A 16,026-nucleotide genomic window follows, 5' to 3' on the forward strand; every position below is an offset into this window, starting at 1 on the left:
CCCATGGACACCCGGCTCCTAGGCGCGCGCCACTTTGGCGCTTTTCTAGGCCGTTTCCCGCCAGTGGTGACCCCACCCAACGCCGGCCGTGGTCATCCAGTCTTTGCCTTGCAACGGGTTAGCTTCCCGGTTTCCTGTTGCGCTGTGCCCTGGAGTGACTTGCCTTGCTTTGTCGCTCCGTTCCTGCTACAGTATCTGCCTGGTTCCTGCCTGCTTGCTACAGTACCTGCCTGGTCCCAGCCTGCCTGCTACAGTCCCAGCCTGCCTGCTACTGTTCCTGCCTGGTTCCAGAACCCGAAGCCTGCTATAGTTCCTGCCTGGTTCCAGAATCCAAACCCAGTTACAGTATTGCTACTGTCTTAGTCTGGTTCCAGTTACCTGTCCTGATCCACAACCCACCTAAGTCCCAGCGGCCGGGTCCCTACAGGCTCCTCCCGGGGGGGGCTTCGGCTTCCAAGGGTGAAGCCATCTAAGTCCCAGCGGTTGGGCTCCTACGGGCTCCTCCCGGGGGAGTACCAGCTTCCAGGGTGAAGAGCATCTACATCCTGCCTGAACATCTGCCTCCCGGCCTGCTATTTACTAGAGACATTGACCACCTTTCCCAGCCTCCAGCAGGTCGGCCCAAGGGTCCACTAAACAGAGACTCCCATAACAGATTGCAAGGCCATGGACTCAGCGGATGCACCCACTCCCTCGGATCTGCCCGGGATGGCCCGGAGGATGCTACAGCACCAGAGCTGCATAGATACTTTTGCAGCCATGGTGGAATGGCTATCCTTGCGCCTGGAGTCCTTGCCTTCCACTGGTGGGGCTCCCGAGGGTCACAGCTCCTCTGTGACTCAGCTACCGGCACCCTCTCGTTATGCTGGTGATTTAAGGACCTGCCGCGGCTTCTTGAACCAATGTTTTGTACGGTTCTCTTTGTTGCCCTGGCAGTTCCCCTCGGATGTGGTGATAGTGGCATATATCCTGTCCCTGCTTGATGGGAAAGCCTTGATTTGGGCTTCTCCCCTCTGGGAAAACAATGATTCTTTGCTAACTGACTTACAACTGTTTATCACGAACTTCCGCCAGGCCTTTGATGAGCCCGCCCGAGTAGCCACAGCTACGTCTGACCTGCTTCAACTTCGTCAGGGGGCTCGCTCCTTGGCAGATTATGCAAAGGAGTTTCGGACTTTAGCCCAAGAAGTAGGTTGGCAAGATGGTAGTCTTAGGGCCATCTTCCTGGAAGGCCTCTCCGGACGCATAAAGGATGAAATCGCTGCGCGAGATCTGCCAGAGGACCTCAACGCCTTGATTGAGATGGCTGCCCGCATTGACCGCCGCCTACAGCAACGGGGCAAGGAGCAACGCTCCTCTCGCCATAGTCCTGCTCATGGGCCAAGACCTGTGCCCTCGCCCAAGACTTCTCGTCCAGACGCTCCCACTTGCGAATCTATGCAGCTGGGACGGGCCCTGCTCTCTGCTGAAGAAAGGCAACATCAGCATTCGTTGAAGTTGTGCCTGTATTGTGGCCAGAAGGGCCACTTCTTGGCACACTGCCAGGAGCGTGCAGAAAACACCCAGAGACCAGGAGGTCGTGAGGAGCTCCTCCTAGAGTGTACTACAGCTCCTCAATGTACTGTTCCTGTTACCTTGGAGTATCCCGGAGGCTCCTTTGAGACTATGGCGTTCCTGGATTCCGGAGCCAGAGGTAATTTCATCCTGCAGGACTTAGTCTCCCAATTGCGAATTCCTATGCATAGACGAGAGGTCCCGATACGAATTACCTCTATCCAGGGGACGCTTTTCCAGGACCTGTCCAGATGTCCACATCTCCCATTACGGTCCGCACCGGGGCGATCTATTCGGAGGAGATAGCCTTCCTAGTGTTGGAGAAGGCTGTCCACCCTGTGGTGCTAGGGTTGCCGTGGTTGCAGAAACACTCGCCCACGATTCAGTGGGATATGGTACAGATTGTCAAATGGAGTCCTTTCTGTCTAGCTAATTGTATGAAGGTGCCTAGGATGCCTGTACTTCCCTTGATGCACTCTGCCGTGGTACCTCTGGCACCTAATGAGGACTTTACAGACGTATTCTCCAAGGACAAGGCGGAGATCCTTCCACAGCATCGTTCATATGACTGTGCTATAGACTTGCTACCTGGTACTATGCCCCCCCGAGGAAGGATTTATCCCTTATCCATACCTGAGACCCGGGCCATGTCCGAGTACATAGCTGAGAATCTGGCCAAGGGCTTTATCTGTCCATCCAAGTCGCCCGCAGGGGCAGGTTTCTTTTTCGTTAGGAAGAAAGACGGCTCACTGAGGCCGTGCATAGACTATCGAGGCCTAAATTCTATTACCAAGCGAGACCGCTATCCGCTCCCATTAATCCCGGAGCTCCTTGATCGGCTTCAAGGAGTGAAGATTTTCACAAAGTTGGACCTGCGAGGAGCATACAATTTAGTTAGAATCCATCCCGGAGATGAGTGGAAAACCGCGTTTAATACCCGAGACGGGCATTACGAGTACCTCGTGATGCCTTTCGGCTTATGTAATGCCCCAGCAGTGTTCCAGCACCTGATGAATGAGGTGTTGCGGGACCTTCTGAACACCTGCGTAATTGTTTACCTCGACGATGTGTTAATCTACTCCCAGGATCTGTCGTCGCACTGTCAGCATGTCCGAGAAGTGCTTCAGATACATAGGGAACATGGTCTCTACGCGAAGCTGGAAAAATGTAGCTTTGAGAAGATGTCCCTGCCGTTCCTAGGCTACATAGTCTCTGCAGCCGGCTTTCGAATGGATCCTGAGAAAGTGGCGGCTATTAAGAATTGGCCCCGGCCAAAGGGTCTTAAAGCATTGCAACGCTTCCTTGGGTTTTCTAATTTCTACCGTCACTTTATCCCTAATTACTCTCGTATTGTGGCACCGTTAACTGCCCTCACTCGAAAGGGGGCTAACGCGGTGGATTGGCCTGCTCTGCCTGTCAAGCTTTTGAGGCCCTTAAAGAAGCCTTCTTGTTAGACACTTGTCTTCGCCATCCAGATCCCAGCCGGCCCTTCGTGGTGGAAGTTGATGCCTCCAATGTGGCCGTGGGGGCCGTACTGAGTCAGTACTCTGATTCTGGACAGCTGTTGCCCTGTTCATATTTCTCAAGGAAATTCTCCCCAGCAGAGAGTAACTACTGTGTTGGGGACAAAGAGTTGTTAGCCGTGAAACTTGCCCTAGAGGAATGGAGACAGTGGTCGGAAGGAGCCAACCATCCTGTTACAATTTACACCAATCACAAGAACCTAGCATTTTTGAAGCAAGCCCAACGCCTGAATCCAAGACAAGCATGGTGTTCGCTGTTTTTTGACTGGTTTGACTTTACGTTACGCTATCGGCCCGGCTCGAAGAACGTTCGAGCTGACGCGCTCTCACGCTCTTCTGAGGTTGAAGAGACTCCTGATTCACCCCAATATATCTTGGACCCTGAGAAAATAAGTCTTGCTGCAACCTCAGTGTCTTCCCAAGGGAAGACCGTCGTTCCACGCCGCTCTCGGAGAGCAGTTCTCACTTGGGCCCATGACTCCCTCACTGGGGGTCATGCGGGGTGGAAAGGGACTTTAGACTTGTTAAACCGTTTCTACTGGTGGCCAACGGTGAGACAGGACGTCCAAGCCTTTGTGGGTTCATGCCCTACTTGTGCTGTTCAAAAGCTGCCCATTGGGAAGCCTAGGGGTCTGTTGCAACCTTTGCCCATCCTGGTGGAGCCGTGGACACACATATCCATCGATTTCATCGTGGACCTTCCTGCCTCAGGAGGTAATTCGGTCATTTGGGTAACCGTGGACCGATTTTCCAAGATGGCGCACTTTGTCCCTTTGCCTAAGCTACCTTCTGCACCTGACCTGGCCGGCCTGTTCGTCCAGCATATCTTTAGACTTCATGGTCTCCTGCAGGATATAGTCTCTGATCGAGGACCCCAATTTACAGCTCGTTATTGGAAAGCCTTATGCAAATGCTTCAATGTGCAACTTAGTCTTTCGTCAGCATTCCATCCTTAAAGTAATGGGCAAACAGAACGAACCAATCGAACTTTGAAGACTTTCCTTCATGCCTTTGTGAACGAACGTCAAGATAATTGGGCTAAATTACTCCCGTGGGCGGAGTTCTCGTATAATAATCACACGCATGCTGCTACGGGAAGTTCGCCGTTCCTCGTTGTTTATGGGAAGCAACTTCGTCCACCCTTACCCTCGCCTGAACCTAGTGCACTCCTGGCAGTGCAACTCTCAGCTCGCCAGCTTCGTTCCTTGTGGATCTCTACCCAGAAAAAGATCCGTAAGGCCGCCCTGTCCGCTAAGAAGTGGATAGATAGGCATCGTCAGCCAGCACCCGTCTTCCTTCCAGGAGACCGTATCTGGCTTAGCACCAGAAACCTACAGCTACGAATCCCGTCCAGACGACTTGCACCGAAATTCTGTGGGCCTTTTCGAGTTACCGAACGAGTGGGAGCAGTCTCTTACCGTCTGCGCCTACCCTCCTCCATGCGCATACATGACGTCTTCCATGTGTCATTGCTGAAGCCTCTTGTGTTATTCAGGTACCACTCCCAGGCCCCTGAACCATCGGATCCTTCAGTGCTGGACGAGGTCACGTATCAAGTGCGTGAAGTTTTGGATGTCCGGTTTCATCAACGCCGATGGGAATACTTGCTTGCCTGGGAGGGTTGTGGACCCGAGGATAATTCTTGGGAACCTGCCCGTAACATCCTCGACAAGGACTTATTACGGCAGTTCCATATGGACCACCCAAGTAAACCCGGACCGGCTAAGAGGGGGCGTAAGAGGGGAGGTACTGTTGCGGTTCTGGCTGCGAGCACCGCGGCCAGGCCCTTACCTCCGGGTTCCTGGACCTGCTCCCGCTTCCAGATGCCTGGTTTGCGGCCTGGTTGGCGCTGTGCCGCTGCAAGCCCTCCCATGGACGCCCGGCTCCTAGGCGCGTGCGCACACGCCACTTGGGTGCTTTTCTAGGCCATTTCCCGCCAGTGGTGACCCCGCCCAACTTCTGATGTCAGACGCCGCGGCCTTGATAAGCCGGCCACAGTCATCCAGTCTTTGCCTTGCAATGGGTTAGCTTCCTGGTTTCCTGTTGCGCTGTGCCCCGGAGTGACTCGCCTTGCTTTGTCGCTCCGTTCCTGCTACAGTACCTGCCTGGTTCCTGCTTGCTTGCTACAGTACCTGCCTGGTCCCAGCCTGCCTGCTACAGTCCCAGCCTGCCTGCTACTGTTCCTGCCTGGATCCAGTACCTGAAGCCTGCTACAGTTCCTGCCTGGTTCCAGTACCCGAATCCTGCTACAGTTCCTGCCTGGTTCCAGAATCCGAACCCAGTTACAGTATTGCTACTGTCTTAGTCTGGTTCCTGTCCTGATCCATAACCTGTCCTGATCCATAACCCGCCTAAGTCCCAGCGGCCGGGCCCCTACGGGCTCCTCCCGGGGGGGCTTCGGCTTCCAAGGGTGAAGCCACCTAAGTCCCAGCGGTTGGGCTCCTACGGGCTCCTCCCGGGGGAGCACCAGCTTCCAGGGTGAAGAGCATGTACGTCCTGTCTGAACATCTGCCTGCCGGCCTGCTATTTACTAGAGACATTGACCACCATTCCCAGTCTCCAGCAAGTCGGCCCAAGGGTCCACTAAACAGAGACTCCCATAACAGGAGGAGCCCCATGAGGAACCACAGTACTAGGCTAGACTCTAGACATGCAAACACAGATGTTTGTCTTTTATTATACAGCAGAATGATACCACCAGAGGTGGCAGTAGTGAGGTGATCCAGAGATATCAGTCCAGGGGTCCTCGGCAGAGGAGACCCATCTCGCAATGATAGTATAGGGCGTGCAGGATGCAGGTTCCCAGTGCTGACCTGTAAATGAGACAGACTGACAATGTTAGATTACTCACTAAGTTGGTAGCTGTATAGATGGAGATCCCAGCAGGCAGAAGTAGATGAATACAGGCACAGAGGCAGGGAGAGCAGGCTCTCAAGGATCGAGTACCTGATTACTGATAGGCACCTGAAAGAAAGCAAAGGGCCCCTGAGGAGCGGGTACCCAGGTTAGAGAAATACCCTAAAGGGCAGAGAGAGCTTCCAGTGGCAGCAAGGAAGCGGCAGAGTGGCTTAGACCGGACAAGTCCAATCCTTGCTAACTCGATTTGTTAGCAAACGAAGGGCAGGCTAAATACATGACATGGATAAAGATGTGGGTGGCATGCATGCGCGCACCGTAGGAGGCCCTCAGCAGAGAGAAAGGTGAGGCACAGAGGTCGAAGCCGTCTGAGACAAACGGATGCAACAGTACCCCCCTTCAACAGGCCCCCTCCAGACCCCCTACCTGGTCTTGGTTTTCGAGGATGTAGTTGGTGGAATTGACGAAGCATCTCTTTGTCCATGATATTAGCCAAAGGTTCCCAAGAGATTTCTTCAGGTCCATAACCCTCCCATGACAGGAGGTATTCCCAAACTCTGCTTCTCTTTCTTACATCAAGGATAGCATCAACCTTGAACTCGATGTCTTCTTCTGCATCAATGGGTGTAGGTTCAGGTGTCTTGGTGGAAAACTCGCTAAGGACAAGCGGTTTCAGTAGCGAGACATGGAATGCATTATGAATCTTCATTGCTGGAGGACATTTCAGACTATATGTGAGTGTCCCCAGATGTGGGAGGATGGGAAAGGGTCCGGCAAAGCGTGGAGCAAATCGAGCTGATGGTAGCTTGAGTCTTAGATGTTTGGTAGACAGCCAGATGAATGTTCTGTAGTAGTTGGTAAATCCCAGAAATCATCTAAGAGCCTTTAGACCGGTGGTTTTGTCCATTTTTGAATGCTCTCAAGCTTCTGAGGGTCCATCTGGAAGCCTTGGTTAGAAACAATGTACCCTAAGAAGGGCACAGATTCCTTATGGAATTCGCATTTAGACAACTTGGTGTATAAACGGTTCTCGCAAAGTCTCTGCAGCACTCTTTTGACATCTTCCTGGTGGGTCTTGGGAAAATATCAAGATGTTGTCCAAGTACACAATGACACATTGGTAGAGTAGATCATGCAGAATGTGGTTCATCATGTTTTGGAAGACAGCCGGGGCGTTGCACAGGCCGAAGGGCATCACCAGGTATTCAAAGTGCCCATCTCGGGTATTAAAAGCCGTCTTCCATTCATCACCAGAGCGGATGCGAACAAGGTTATAGGCTCCTTTGAGATCAAGCTTGGAGAATATCTTGGCTCCCTGTAGTCTATAGAATAGCTCCAAGATGAGTGGTAAGGGATAGTGGTCCTTTACAGTGATAGCGTTTAGACCTCTGTAGTCAATGCATGGACATAATGTTCCGTCCTTCTTCCCCACGAAGAAGAAGCCTGCAGGAGACTTGGAGGGTCTTATGAAGCCTTTTTGAAGATTCTCCTGTATGTACTCTGACATAGCTTTATTTTCTACTACGGAGAGAGGGTAAACCCTTCCTTTGGGTGGTTCTGTGTTAGGCTTCAAATTGATGGCGCAGTCGTAGGATCTATGTGGAGGTAGCACGTTTGCGGCTTCTTTGGAAAATGCATCTTGAAAGGATGCATTTTGAGGCGGCAACCCTGGCAACAATGGGGTAGTTGGCACGCAGGGTATTGGAGAGACCTCCATCAGACATTTACCATGGCAATATGGGCCCCAACGTGAAAACTCCAAGGTGACCCAGTTGAATTGAGGCATTTGTTTCTGCAGCCATGGTAGCCCCAGTACTAAAGGGTGCATGGCCTTTTCTAGCACAAAGAAGGAAATAGTCTCTGTATGAAGAGCACCGGTACGTAAGTTCACTGGTTTGGTGAGCAAGGTTACTTTAATCGGTAAGGGCTCCCCATGGATAGAAGATAGGAGTAGTGGAGACGTCATGGTAGTGGTGGGGATCCGCAAATGTTCCACTAGACGTTTCAATATGAAATTTCCTCCTGCCCCAGAGTCCATTAAGGCAAGGGTCTGGTATTCTAGAGGTCCACAGATTAAGGATACAGGAAGAGAGAGTGGAGAAGAGGGTGCAGTTAGACCTATAAAGAGTCCTCCCACAGGACTTAGGTATGTCAGTTTCCCGGACATATATCTTCTCTCTTTTGAAGTCAAGTGACTGCAGCCTAATTGCATTGGTTCTTCTTCGCCAGCAACTGGACCTGAGGGAATAGGCCTGGGCGTAGACTTAACTCGAGTCTCTCCCTGAAGTGGTCTTCTGGGACTCTTGGCCTCTTGAACCTTGTCACGAAGTCGGAAATCAATTCTTGTTGCCAACTTCATTAGTTCTGCTAAGGTCTCAGGCATCTCTCGAGCCGCCAGCTCATCTTTCAACCGGGAGTTCAGTCCTTCAAAGAAGAGGGTCTTCAGGCATTTAGGGTCCCAATGTAATTCTGACGCCAACATCTTGAATTCTATGGCGAAGTTTGGCAAAGGTTTATTACCTTGTTTCAAATGAACCAACGTAGATCCTGCTGTCGTGTACCGGGCAGGGTCATCGAATACTGTTCTGAACAGTTCAAGGAACCCGGCAAGATCATGCAGGATAGAGTCATTGCGCTCCCACAGTGGAGAGGCCCAAGCCAACGCTTTTCCATCCAGATAAGACAAGATATAGGTGGTCCTGGCATAAGCTGTAGGGAAATGATTAGGTTGCAGAGAAAAGTGCATGCAACATTGATTGAAAAATCCTCTACATTTCCAAACTTCCCCTGAGAAGCATGTTGGAGCAGATAGAGGTACAGTTGTCTTGACCATCACTTCTGGCGGTGTAACTTCTTTACTTGTGGTGGTCGGTGTATTCATCTGTGCGTGCAACTGGTTAAATGTGTTATCTTTTCTGCTAGGAGTTAGCAATCTGTTATGAGTTGGACTGCGGAGTTAGCAATCTGTAGACGGAGCCGCTAGGAATTAGCAGTCTGTTAGGGTTTGCTCCTCCCAAGGGGAGAAATCAGCAATCCTGTAGAGCTTTGTTCCCCCAAGGGGGAAGAGATAGCAATCTGTTAGCGACTCTGCTAGGGTTAGCAATCTGTTAGCAAACTGTTATGGAGTTGCTCCCCAGAGGGGAGAGGTCAGCAACCATATAAGATCTGTTCTTCCAGAGAGGAGGAGTTAGTATCTGTTATGGATCTCCGCACAGAGTGGCAACCTGATATACGAGAGTTCCCCTGAAGGGAGGTGTTGGCCATCTGTATGGTTCCTGCTAAGAAGTAGCAATTGGTTATGATACAGTTCCTGAGGAAGAAGATGTTTAGCAACAGTTGAGGGTTAGACTGCAGGTAGCAGTTTGTTGTACTCAACTCTTGAACTGTGAGAGATGAGCACTCTAATGTAGAATGGTGAATCCTTGGGCCGATGGCAGATGACAACGCCCTCAGGAGGATATCATGAGAGGGACCACCGACTAGGCTGGAGTATGGAGACAGACACAGATAGTTCTTTATTAGACAGGTAGTAGAACCACCAGAGGTGGCGGTAGTGAGCTGATGTGCCCGGCAGGGCTGAAGTCCTTCAGATCCTGGAACTGCTATCTCTGGGTTTGCTGAGCTGCAGAGAGAGACTCATAGATAGTGAGTAGACAGGGTATGCTGGATACATAGCCAGAAGTAGATGATACACTCACATAGATTAATAAGAAGGCTCAGTAGCTGGAGAGAGTTAGGGCCTCGAGGAGCGAGTACCTGGTTCCAGGGACAGCTCTGAGACAGCGATGGTAACTCACAGTTATCTATCTCTGTAATGGTTTCTAGGCAATAGAGAATAGTTAGTATATTCAGGAACAGGAGCCTTTAGGCGAGTACTGGTTTCTGTATGCAAAATGAAATAAGAACTCACAATATCTGTATATGAAATAGCTTCTGAAATAGAAGAGAGTCTTCGGAGGGTTTTAGGAACATGGGCCCTCGAGGAGCGAGTGCCGGTTCCTATCTGCAATCTGTAATAATAACTCATGATCTCCGTACCTGCGATAGCGTCTTAGACAGAAGAGAATCTTCAGAGTTCTAGGAACATGGGCCCTTGAGGAGCGAGTACCAGTTCCTATATGCAACTGGAATAGAAACTCACAATGTTCATGTCTGCGATCGCTTCCAGGCAATAGGGAGTCTTCTGAGCGTTCAGGGACGTAGGCCCTCGAGGAGCAAGTACCGGATCCCATCTTAGCAATCTGAAAACAAGAGGAGAGAGCGGGGCCCCCGAGGAGCGGGAACCCCTGATAAGTTTGAAGAGGCAGAGCAGCAGAGAATGAAGTGGGTCTAGATGATCCCCGCAATCAATCCCTTGCTAACTCGATTCGTAAGCGTAAGCAAAGACCTTTTATGTTGGAAGCAGATGATGTCACTATGGGGGGCACCCCCGAGGTTCGCGCTCTTGCTGGTACAAACATTGGAGCGTGCACGCCCTACGTCATCAGGAACATGGTGAATCCGCAGGGTCAGGCCAGCCCGGGAACTCAGGGAAGAAATGGCGAGGAGAAGCCGCGGCAGCAACTGTCCATCAGACCCGAAGGGAGTTGCCTCAGAGGTAGAGAGGGTGGAGTGAGGGCAAGAGCAGGCATGAACGCAACAAAAGGCAGTAGTCAAGTTATCCAGTGAGTTCTGTTGTTCGGAGATTCGCTGGGCCAGGCCTGGAATGGTCTGCAATGCGGTGAGCTGAGCCAAATCCATGGAGTTAGCAATCTGTTATGGTTTTGAGGTGTTGGAGTGGATTCTTGGGTACTGTGATGATGACCACTCCCATGGGGAGGAGCCCCGTGAGGAACCACAGTACTAGGCTAGACTTGCAAACACAGAGCTTTGTCTTTTATTATACAGCAGAATGATACCACCAGAGGTGGCAGTAGTGAGGTGATCCAGAGGTAACAGTCCAGGGGCCTTCAGCAGAGGAGACCCGTCTTGGAATGATAGTATATGGAGTGCAGCATGCAGGTTCCCAGTGCTGATCTATAAATGAGACAGACTGCCAATGTTAGATTACTCTCTAAGTTGGTAGCTGTATAGATGGAGATCCCAGCAGGCAGAAGTAGATAAATACAGGCACAGAGGCAGGGAGATCAGGTCCTCGAGGAGCGAGTACCTGATCCCTGATAGGCACCTGAAAGAAAGCAAAGGGCCCCCGAGGAACGGGTACCCAGGTTAGAGAAATACCCAGAAGGGCAGAGAGAGCTTCCAGTGTCAGCAAGGAATCGGCAGAGTAGCTTAGACCGGACAAGTCCAATCCTTGCTAACTCGATTTTTTAGCAAACGAAGGGCAGGCTAAATACCCGGATAGCGTGACGTCACTCAAGGGGGACGCCTCCGAGGTTCCCGGCATGACTTGGATAAAGATGTGGGTGGCATGCACGCACGCACCCTAGGAGATCCTCAGGAGAAACATGGAGGATTGTCTTGCATTTGCCGTTCCGGGAACACCGGAGAGAGCGGCATGCAGACACGGCAGTAGCCATCTTCCCAAGGCTAGCGGGGAGAGCAGAAAGGTGAGGCACAGAGGTGGAAGCCATCTGAGACCGAAGAATGCAACACTAAGACCTTCAGCAAATGCTTGAAACCCACATTCTCCACTACCTGCAAGGGCTGGTCATCAAGGGCAATCATTTCCTCGATGCTCCTGGTTACAACTTTTAAGGCTGCCTGCCTCCTTCCCCGGGATAGCATTACTGAACACCACCCCATTTCCTCCATGGTGGGCTTTCACCTCTGACACATGGCAGGGGGCTGCTGGCCTGCCTCCTGACTGCTAGAAGGGGCTGAGGGCATGGGATGTCTCTGCTCCTTTTCAACCACTTTACGCTGCCTGGAAAAAGGGGTCCCCTGACTGGTACTGCCACCATCCCCAGATGGCAGTACTGTTGGGTGTTGCTTCTGCATATGATGCATCATGCCAAAATTAGTTAGATGTCCCATTTGCTTGCCTCTGCTAATATCCCTGGCATAGTAATTACACTGAGCAAAACGCGGGTCCTCCATCACTTTAAAGTGGCTCTAGATTGCAGATTTCTTTCGTGATCCCTTCTCTATAGCCTTCGGGGTGGATGCTGGCACTGGAGTTGAAGTAGTAGATGCACCCTGAGAAGCAATACCAGAGGCATCAGTCACACTCTGTGCCTGCTCTGACTGCTCTTCCTCATCAACATCATCAGTTTCATCTCTCCCCTACAGCACTGAAGTGGAGGCAAAGACAGAGCTAACTAATCCTCCTAAACCTTCTTCAGCTATTACTTCTTCCATTTCTGATGATGAGAATCCCACACAAGATGATTCTTCATCGGAATCAGAAGCAAACAGTGCCTGCGCTACATTTTCAACGCTAAGTCGAGTCTGTTGTAGCACTGCTGCTTTTGGGTCTCGCCCTTTTGTCTTGCATGACTCAGCCTCCCCTTCCCTCACCTCCAAAACTACAGGGTCAGAAACAGGTGGTGGCAGTGCATCATCTTTAAATTTCAGTTTTTTCCGGATGGAACTGCTTGCCCCTCCAGAGATTTTAGATTGGAACAGCTCCCTTTTTAACTTTAATGGGACACTGGCCCTGCCTTTTGAAGTGCCTCCTCTGCCAGTCCCAATCACTCGACCAGGTCCACCTTTCCCTGACATCATGGATTTAAGCAAAAAAGCAAGAAGGGAGGTGCTCTATGAAAGCCGTTATGGTATAAACAAAAAAAGGTAGATGCCGGAAGTCCTTCTAAAATCTTTAATATTGTGGAGACATTTTAAAATGCCCGACTCTGGCCGAGTTTCGCCACTGTTCAAGTGGCTGCCTCAGGGGCTTTCTGTTCAGGACTCAAGCACAGCTTATTCATATGTCAGTCATATTTAATGCACACTAATGGTCAGTGAAGCATCTACAATGGGAGCCTGTCATTAACGCCAAGTCTGGATGTGCTGTCTCCACTCTTAAAAGCTCCTGAGGCAGCCACTTGAACAGTGGCGAAACTCGGCCAGAGTCAGGCATTTTAATACGTCTCCACCATATTAAAGATTTTAAAAGGACATCCAGCATCTATCTTCTTTTGTTTATACCATCATGGATTTAATGTAACTGCCTACTAGGGATTTCAATTAAAAGAATTATTTCTTTATTGGTGAATGAACACCTATGTACCAATATATCAGGCCGATTCAGTAAAGTCCGCGGGAGAGCGGACAAACGCCCACTCTCCCGGCGCGTGCACCGGCCACTCACGCACGATTCAGTATTTAAATTAGGTGGTGCGGTAGAAACAGGCAAAAGGAGGCGCTAGGGATACTAGCACGTCCATAGCGCCTCCTTTTAGCCCGGAGCGGCAGCTGTCAGCGGGTTTGACAGCCGACGCTCAATTTTGCCGGCGTCGGTTCTCGAGCCCACTGACAGCCACAGGCTAGGAAACTGGACGCTGGCAAAATTGAGCATCCGGTTTTGGCCCGACAGCCGCCGGCCCATTTAAATTTTTTTTTTCTTTTTTTTTTAACTTTTTTTATTCTTTGGGACCTCCGACTTAATATCGCCATGATATTAAGTCGGAGGGTGCACAGAAAAGCAGTTTTTACTGCTTTTCTGTGCACTTTCCTGGTGCTGGCAGAAACTAGCACCTACCTTTGGGTAGGCGCTAATTTCTTAAAATAAAATGTGCGGCTTGGCTGCACATTTTACTTACTGTATTACGCGGGCAAACCTAATAGGGCCATCAACATGCATTTGCATGTTGAGGGTGCTATTAGGTGCCGCGGGTTGGACGCGCATTTTCCTCCCCTTACTGAATAAGGGGTAAGGGAAAACGCGCGTCCAAGGGTACTATATCAGCCTGTATGTGAGTCTGGAAAACTGCCCACAGACGCACAGTGCAGTGTTTCGATGTACACTACAACTGAGACCGCTGTATGTGCACACACCAAACTTTTATCTACAAAAGAGGCCTACTGGGGATTTGGCTTAAAAGAGCATTGCTGTCCCAATATATGTGAGTCTGGAAAACTGCCCACAGACGTACGGTGCAGTGCCTTGATGTACACTACAACTGATACTGCTGTATGTGCACACACCAAACTATTAACTACAAAAGAGGCTTACTGGGGATTTGGCTTAAAAGAGCACTGCTGTCCCAATATATCTGAGTCTGGAAAACTGCCTACAGATGCAGTGCAGTACCTTGATGTACACTACAACTGAGATTGCTCTGTGTGCACAAAAAAATGAAACAGCAGAGAAAAGACTTGACTGTAAACCTGAGCAAGCACAATTCCTAGTGATGCTGCTTCTTGTTTGAAAATACCAACTCACATTATCTCCCACCCACACCCTGCCTGTGCCTGCACCAACCTACCCCAGGGGGGTAAGATAAGTAGCAAAATGCCATTGCTGGCAGCTTGGTTCAGTGGAAGAGACAGAGAGACCGTCTGAGTTCAATAAAAAAAAGTGCGGTCAAAAAAAGTCTGGCTGGTACTGCAGCAAAAACGAACAAATATATTTTTCAATGGAAAATTCTATCAAAGTAGCTAGCAATTGAATACAGATTTGAGACACTCAGACTAGCTCTGAGTAAAGCCACCTCCCTGGGCAACACCCACAAAGAAAGAGCGTGGCAAGCTTAAGGTATAAATAGTACAGCGTCATCAGGAACAGCGTCACAGGGCACTGAGTGAGAGCGGCGATTGGCTGCATTAGAAAAATGCTTAGCTCTGATAGGTTGCATTCTCGTCTCCTTGCCAACCTGTCTGACCCACTCTATGACAGGGCTGTGAGGTCACTTATGACTCACAGGAAAGGGCTGTTTTTTGCTATGGATTCTCCCACATGGCCTTCTCCTATTTCAAACAGCTGCTAAGAAATCATTGCGAACCAAAAGAATGAAACTAATATGATATATTTTATTCGTGGAGATCGCCATGCGTTTCGCGAACGCACAAATCAAACAAACAGGGACTTATGCATTGCGGATTGCACATTCGTTGAAAACGAATGCACATCCCTAATTACTTAGTACTTGATAGCCTGGTGGCCATGAAGCTATTTTATCCACTCCTTCAAAAACTATATTTCCATAACCCCAGACAAATCCAATGTATTCTCTTTAAGTCACAAATCGACAGACCTTTCTTCCTAGCTGACCAAACATTTAGCAAAGCAATATTCAAAATAATAGGTTTATTTCAAAGTTTTATCCAAGTTACTAAAAACTACTTCTCTGGAGACACTCAGTTACAATCTCTTTTACCTCTACCCCTAAATTTCCTACATTACTAAAGTGTGCCTTAGTCACGGAATAAAGGGCTAGATAAATTCATAATGCAAAGATCAACAAAAGGGAGCAAGGCCCCAAAATATTACAGATCCCTTCAGATTTCCACTAGACTGAAGATCTGTAATAACACAGCATTAGGATTCCCACACAAACGCAATTTAAAAACTTTCTACCCAAAACCCGCACCCCAAAAGTCCAGAGATCTAATCCAATGCACTTACCTATAAAGAAGCACATAAAGGGATATGCAGAAAGGACATATGAATATCTTGGATGAGTCTGAAAAGCAGAAACATCAAGTCAGTATTTTCAGAGATCCAAGTCTCCAAAAAGTTCCTGATTGCAGAATGTTGGCCAGTGCTCCATTCCAAAAGCACACCCTACCATTCCAGCTGTTGCATTCGGCGATCTGCAGGCTACCCCCATGAACCGCTGTACACACCTCCCCCAGCCGGGCCGATCTTGCCTCTCCATTGCATGATAGGTGCCGCCAGGCAGCCATGCAGTGGGATGCCACTCATCACTGCGGTAGGACGCTACCAACACATGTGGCAAGAAACTGCCATCATCAGAGTGTCGCACCTCTGGCAGGCACTTAAAGGGACCGTGGCGGGAAATCCCCCACAGCTCCTACTGATGACATCAGACCAAGGCCTTATAAAAGTGAACCTAAGTTCACTCAGAGACATAAAATCCTTCAAAAAGGAACTCAAAACATGGATTTTCAGACAGACCTTCACAGATGATGTTGGCTAAGCATACATCAACACACACACACAAAAGACTCACTGACGTTACCCTGTTTT

This window comes from Rhinatrema bivittatum, chromosome 2 (assembly GCF_901001135.1).
Source record: "Rhinatrema bivittatum chromosome 2, aRhiBiv1.1, whole genome shotgun sequence".
In the NCBI taxonomy this organism is placed as follows: Eukaryota; Metazoa; Chordata; class Amphibia; order Gymnophiona; family Rhinatrematidae; genus Rhinatrema; species Rhinatrema bivittatum.